General features: G+C 43.7%; 1 long non-coding RNA gene across 2 annotated transcripts; it reads left to right on the top strand.

Annotated features, from left to right (window-relative positions):
- Positions 1 to 2,148: 2,148 nt before the first annotated feature.
- On the top strand, positions 2,149 to 5,082 carry LOC111840418 (uncharacterized). 2 transcript variants are annotated; one of them, XR_011983510.1, is made up of 2 exons: positions 2,149 to 3,148; positions 3,398 to 5,082. It is a non-coding gene; the product is annotated as an uncharacterized lncRNA (long non-coding RNA). The 2 variants fall into 2 exon arrangements; XR_011983509.1 differs by having other exon boundaries at positions 2,149 to 3,311.
- Positions 5,083 to 7,419: the final 2,337 nt, after the last annotated feature.

Raw genomic sequence — 7,419 nt, 5'->3', positions numbered from 1 at the left:
AATTATTGGATTATTTCGCTTCATACCACACAGATCCTCGGGACGGCTGATTCTCTACTTCTTTTTTTTCTGTGTTTTATCTCAGTTGCGCTTTAATCAGGGAAGTTTAACCTATCCTGTGACAAGTTAGATGGCCCCATCAAACAGCCAGGACGTCCCCATATTGTGGATTCAGGTGCAGTTGTTTGAATCATGCAGTAGTCGGATCACTCAGCCAGGGACTCCAAATTCCTTTCCCATGCAAAAAAAATCCACAATTGAATCATGTGCCCTACTTGTATGCATATTTGGGTATTCGGTGCTGTGCAAAAGGTCTTAGGCAGTCAAAGACAATCATCTTTAAATGTTCTTCATGTCGGTGTTAAACTATGATATTATGTCCATCAAGCTGTACCAGCGTAAACATGCCAAAACCTCTCCTGAAGTCAAGCCAGGGTTTGCAGCAATAAGCTGGTTGACTTGCCCACTAGCTCAACTCCTATGGCTTATTAATACCTCACTGACTTTTTAAATTAATTTCATTGATTGATTTATTGATTGATTGATTTATTAATTAAGTAAGCTCGTGAAATGTAACATATATTTGGAATGGCTGAGGTGTCCCTGAGGAGAAGTTTGGGAGCTGAACTGGTGTTCATCTAGCCATCCAGCAAGATATCAGTAACTTTGGAGAACAGAAGAAATTCTTGTTAGTTTTTATGCTACTCGTAATCTGCATATGTTGTAAGATTAAATTGTGTTTTTTTGTTCTGAGCAAATATACGCTTACTACCCAGGTAAATAGTTCTAAACATGTCCTATGGCTGCCTTAGACTTCTACACAGTACTACAAATGTTGGTGCAGGTTGAAAGGCAAGTAGCCAAACTCAGGGGGAGCTGATTGCAGAGTGCCATTAACAGATGCTTTTATTGAAAACACCCTAATGCAATTTGCAAAAATAAAAGGCACCGAATTATCAGACTGGACACTTTAGCATGCTGCTCCAAGGACAGTGACCGTGACAAAGGGCAGAGGTTTGCAAGCCTTAATGATGTAGCCTGAAGCTCAAGCTCCTGCTAAAGCCTCCATTGGTGAACAGGTTTATGGGAAGAGGCCAGAGGAACTACAACCAAACAAAAAGCCCCAATGAAAGGTACCATGAAGAGCAGGTGTGCCATTCCCAGAATAGGGTTACAAGGACCCACTCCTGTAGCCAGACCTGGGAACCATCGTGGGGGCTCATAAATGAAAGGAGGGGGGTCAGGTGCAGTTCCATTTGGGTGCCAAGCTTAACCGGACAGACCCAGGATTTGGGGAAGTGGAACATTTCCTCTAATGTGGGAGGCTGAGGACTGTACAGCTGAAGAATTCTCCCGGTATGAGGTTACACATCGTAACCGAAGAGAACCCAGCCTGGTGAGGTGCCCGAAAGGGAGCCTTCATTGCTCAAAGAGGAATGATCTTCCTGGAGGTGTATGAAGGGAAGGAACGGTAAACACTGTAGTTTCTTCAATTCTGTGCAAGCCACTAGTTTTGAACATAATGAAGATCAAAAGTATGCATGCTAAAAGAGCATGTACAGTTATAGCTGTGTCATCTGGTAGAAGCAACCTCCTTTCCAACCCCCCGCAAACTTTACCCCCCAATTTCAATTTGTCTCTACACGCTCCTTGCGCCATGGGGGTTGGGGTGCTAATTTGGCACCCCAACCCCTTAGGAGATGGTGCCCTAGGCAGCTGCCTACGTCACGTAATGGATTGGCTGGCACTGGTCATCTGACTTGAGGCCGTGTGTTTTGGACACTCAGACAAAGAGAGGGACAGAGCTATCAACCAATGACCGCTTCATATTTCTGGGGAGGAGACCAGAAGGAACAGTCATGGAGCAGTCAGGGTTCGCCAGGAACATCTGGCTGCAGCTTCTGTGCAAGATTAATTCCACTCACACCCGTGGAAAAAAAACTTCTCTGGTATGAGATTGAGGGACATTGAGTCTGAATAGACCATATTCAAGGCCTCAATCATCGCAGTCGGTGTCTGTCGCGGCACCAACCCTTGGATTGCTCTGGTGGACAACTGTGGTGAGAGAAGCTGTCAAGTTGAAGAAGGAGGCCTTCATGGCATTGCTCGCCCCAGGGTTTCCTGGGACAGCTGAAAAGTGCCAAAAAGCCGGGAAGGCTGCAGCTGCAGAGATGAAAACTTGAGCACGAGAGGAGTGGTCCTAAAGATGTTATGGAAAACCATCCAATGCCTCAGAAGGGGGAGGCGGGACCTTGCTCGGGCTGTGTTCAGCCAGGGTAGGGATGTGCTAGGAATAATATTGGTGTAAAGAACCTGGTGGATATACCCTTGCATCAGAAGGCAATGTTGGAAACAACTGACTACAGCAGATGTAGATTTGGTGGTCAGGGACTTCCATAGTGGAAGGGCTGCAGGAATAGATGACATCTGTCCAGAGATGCTGAAAATACTGGATGTTGTTGGGGTAAAATTGTTGACATGCATCTCTAGTGTTGTTTGGACAGCGGGAGTGGTGGTTCCTATTTTTAAATAGGGGGACCAGAGAGTGTGTTCCAACTATAGGGGATCACGCTTTTTAGCCATTCTTGGAAAGCACATGCCAGAGCACTAGGGAGAACACTCCATATAATAGTCAAACCTTGGATTTAGGAGGAACAAGGCAAATTCCAGCCTGACTGGGGAACAGAGAATCAACTCTTCTCCCTTTCACAATTAGGGTACTTGGAAACGCTATTACAGTCTCCATGTGCTTTGTGGACTTAGACAAGGCATTTAACTATATGCCCTAGGGTATCAGGCCAGCTACTGCGTACTATTCAGTCCCTATATGAATGCAGTAAGTGTTTTGTCCACATCCTTGGCAAAAAATCAATGCCATTTAGAGTGGGTATTGGCTTCTGTTAAGGGTGCATCTTGTCTCCACTCCTGTTTGTGATTTTCAGAGACAGCTGCGGTTTGAAGGACATCCAGTACGAGAGGCTAGAAGTGACGTTTCTGCTATTTGTAGATGATACCATGCACTTGGTCTCATCCAACCAGGACGTCCAAGGCATACTTGAGTGATGCCCAGTGTGAATCAACAGAGAAGAAAATTGGCACCTCCAAAGATTCGAGACTCTTTTGGAAAAGAGTGGATTGTTCCTTTAAGGTGAGAGAGAAGAAGTCTGCCCTTTGTGAAGGCGCAGAGGTTTAAGTACTTCTGGATCTTGTTTACAAATGACGGCACTGAGGAGGTCTGTGGAGATTCAGTGTTAACTAGTGGTTAATATGCCTAACCTGACCAGGATCCTCAATTTACTCATGAGCTGCAGGTAATGACCAGAAGAACATGGCTGCAAGTACAAGGAGTCAAGATGAGCTTTCTCCATAAAATTGCTTGTCTCACTCTCCATGACAGGGCGAGAGGATTGGATCGAGAGGGACCTCAAAAGACATCTGCTGCTCATTTGAATGGAGAGGAATCAGCTGAGGTGGTCTGCGTATCTTATAGGGATGCAACTTGGATCATTCCGAAGGAGCTTTTCCAGACACATCCCACTGGGCAGAGCCTCCAGGGAAGACCCAGAACACACTGAAGGGACTATATCTTTCAGGTGATCTTGAGAATGTCTAGGTATCCCCCAAAATAAGCTAAAGTCTGTGGTCATGGAAAAAGTTCGTCCTGCTGGGCATGATGCCACCACAACCATCAAAAAAACATTTCAATATATCAATATCGACAATGTAGCAGTATTTCAGTTTAAAATTTATTTTTAACAATTTTGAAAACAATGTAAGCAGGTAAAAAATGAGATTTAAATATGTAAAGTTTTCATGGAGATTGAGAAAACAGTCCAAGGATTTTGTAAGATGTGATCATTTAATGCATTTTGTCTCTGACATCTGACCAATGGCAAGGTCTCGATCTGTGACGGATGCCAGCCAACACTGATATGTTCACCAATGCATGGCGCGTCTCCAATAGCAATGAAGAATGAACCACATTTTAGTCCACATAGGCCGCTGTTGTGCTAATCACATGAAGAGTTATGAAAAAGTGACTTCAGTATGGAAAAATGCTTGTTAGCAACTGCAAGAACTGTAACAGCAGTCTTTCACCCCACTGGAGGAATTTTAGTCTACTTTTCTTCGCATAACTTCACTCCAGACACACTGGTAGGTTCTTAAGAATGACCAGCCCATTTTCCACCTTTTCAGACATGCGGATATGGATTTGCATTTGTGTTTTGTATCATTGTACGTAACAAAGCAGCCATCCGGGTCCCAAGGCAACAAAGCACCCTGACGCCATCACAGTACTGCCGCTGCGTTTGACATCTGGTACGATGTTAATTCCGTGAAATTCTATATTTGCTTTGTGCCACACATAATGGAACCCTTGTTGTCCAAAAAGGTCCACCTTTGACTCGTCTGTTTAAATCATATCATCCCTAAGGGATCGGGAATCATCCAGCTACTTTTTTCACTAATGTGATACGTGCTTTGGGGTGTAACTTGGTAGCGGTGGTTCCCGGAGTGATATCCTGCCGTGAATCCCATTTTTCTCCACTCTGTTCCATTTTGTGGAGGCAGGAACACTGATCTTAGCTGAGACTGGAGAGGTCTGCACTCCCTCGGATATTATTCTGGAATCTTTTGAGATTACTTGATACACTGTCACTGTACCCTTGGAGAAAATTTGGCAGCCTGACCACTCCTGGGAAGATTCACCACTGTTACAAGTGCTCTCCATTTAGAGATAATGACTCTCTGTATGGTCCAGTGGAGCCCCAGAGCCTTAGAAATCGCTTTGTAACCCTTTGGTGCATATAGTTCAACACCTTTTTTTCTAATCTCTTTTGGGGACTTCCTTTGATCACGGTATGCTGTGCTTGTGGAAAGTTTGTGGTGACTCACTCTGGTAGGAAGATTCAAAATTAATGAGGTTTAGATTCAATTGTGCTGGCTGCAATCAGGTCTGGCTGTGTCCAATCAGCTGAATCTAATTACCAATTAAATTTGGTTAATTGTATCAATGAGCAATTACTTTTTCACATGGGTGATGGATAACTTGCTTCCTTAAATAAATAAAATATTTTTAAATGCGTAATGTGTTTACTCGGTTTCTCTCTGTATAATATTACATTTTATCTGAAGATGTGAAACCAGTCAGTGTGACAAATATGCAATAACAGAGGAATTGAGGAAGGGTGCAAATACTTTTTCTTGCCACCAAATCTTTCCTAATAGGGTAACAGCCTTCACAGGACTTTACTTAAATGGCCCGGAAACACTAGTTCTCTGTTCAGCAATATAAGGGGATTATGGACCATGACAGGAGAGATAAAGAGGTACATATGTTAAAAATGAAGGAACAGTTGTAGAGACAGAAATGATGTACAGCAGAGGTGAAAATATCAGGTCCAGAAAGTAAAAATCCAGACCATGATTTAGTTTCAACCAACCAGTTGAGTATAAAGAGTCAGCGTCACACAATACTGAACTAGTTGGTATAAGCAAAATCGTGGTCTGGATTTTAACTTTCTGGACCTGATATTTGCTGAGGCCATAACCATACAACAAAGAGTGGTGCAAACCACTGCTGCAACAATGTTGCAGAATGACACTCACTGAACCTTGGTGCAGTCCTCAAAATCAATTTTTCAGATTTTTGGTGACCTCTCCTTACACGAAGACAGCTCCTCCTCTTTGCATGAGCTTCAGGTGAAAGTAGAGAGGGAGCCAGTACAAGCTCCCAGCTAACAGGGAACGTTCCCAGAACATTAGCCCTTGTTACGTGAAGGTCTTCCCAAAGCTTGCAGAGAACGTTCTTATTGTAACCTTAATGGAATGTTGTTTCCACTTTTTATATTTTAACAGGTTCTGCCAACATCAGCCCCATAAAATGATTACCTACCCTTTAATGCAATTAATGTTGAAAAATGTTTTATAATAAAATACTATGTTATAGAAGTGGTATTAGTGTACACTATGAATGCACCATCCAGACTTGTACCCACGATCGTTGTCATGTAAAGCGACAGCGTTTCCTGCTTTTCTACCATGTCCTTCATTTGTTTTTATATTATTACTGATACTTGTACTAGTGGTTATAGTAGTGGGATAACATTCTGGGAGCATCCGGAAAACTAGACACTTTGAACATTTCCATGCCGTCATCGTCAGGTTCGGTAAACGTTCCCAGAATGAAAAATTGTCAGCAGGACTGATAGGACATCAACAGTCCAAGTCATGTGGAGCCATTAAATGAAGCCTTTGTTTTCAGGGATCTTTGCAGCTACACATACAGTGTTGGTACAGATTCAATTACAGGGTTGGCCAATGAATGACAAATGGAGAAAGACGTTCTCACAGTCATGTTCCTGCTCTAGTTTCCTGCCCCGCACATGTACGGCGCTGAAAGGCTCCTCCCCCCCCCCCCATTAAAAGCGATGTATGATCTTCCAGGGGAATCAAACAACTTCACACTGGAAACAAAGTGCATACAGCTGCAGGGGGGGGGGGGGGGATGACGGAGTGAAGCACCTTGGAGAGGGGGCTCCCTGCATTAATCTGTCACATGCACATAAACACACAAACGCATGTTGGTGTATCTATCTAAATAGGGACCTTCCATTGTTGGGATTAGGGCTTTTCCCATAGAAATGAATGGAGGGTCCCCACAAAGATATGAATACAAACATAGATCACGTCTGGGGACCAAAATGTCCCCCAAAGTATGATGAAAGATGAAACGTCCTTACTTTTGGGGATATTTTTCATGCCGCCATTTGGATAACCTTTTTATCATATTGTGGGAACTTTTATGTATTTTGTGTACATAATCCACAACACCCACCCACACACACCCACACACACACGCATATATGCACAGACAAACACACAAGCACACATACATACCATCCTCTCCTTACACACCCAGACTAAGTACAAAAGCCCTTTGCACCACATGCATAAGACCCCCTTCCTTCATTCCCTCTTCACTCAAAACAGGGGGGGTGGGGATTCAGTGGGGTAAATGGCAAAAAGGCAATAGGAAAATCATTTAAAATGAAGCGATCACTATCATCACCAGAGGAACAGAAAGACAGCAGGGGCGGGGGGGGGGGAGAAAATGTTTCTAAATTGCAATTTCAAAATGGAGCCCTGCTCACTGATCTCTCTCTCCCAGCACAGCTGCTCTCTCTCTCCTATCCTCACAGAAAGGATATTAGAAAGACGGGTATGAATTCCATCATGGGCATTCAAAGGGCATTGTGGGGGCTGGAGATAAGACCAGAAATATTTGGATCTGTATGTGTGTGTGTATGTATGTGTGTGTGTGTGTGTGTGTGTGTGTGTGTGTGTGTGTGTGTATGTGTGTGTGTGTGTGTGTGTGTGTATGTGTACGTGTATGAGAGAGAGAGAGACAGAGAGAGA

This window comes from Paramormyrops kingsleyae, chromosome 18 (genome assembly GCF_048594095.1).
Source record: "Paramormyrops kingsleyae isolate MSU_618 chromosome 18, PKINGS_0.4, whole genome shotgun sequence".
Classification (NCBI taxonomy): Eukaryota; Metazoa; Chordata; class Actinopteri; order Osteoglossiformes; family Mormyridae; genus Paramormyrops; species Paramormyrops kingsleyae.
The sequence above is the reverse complement of the archived record's forward strand: the minus strand, read 5'-3'. Positions and strand labels throughout refer to the sequence as shown.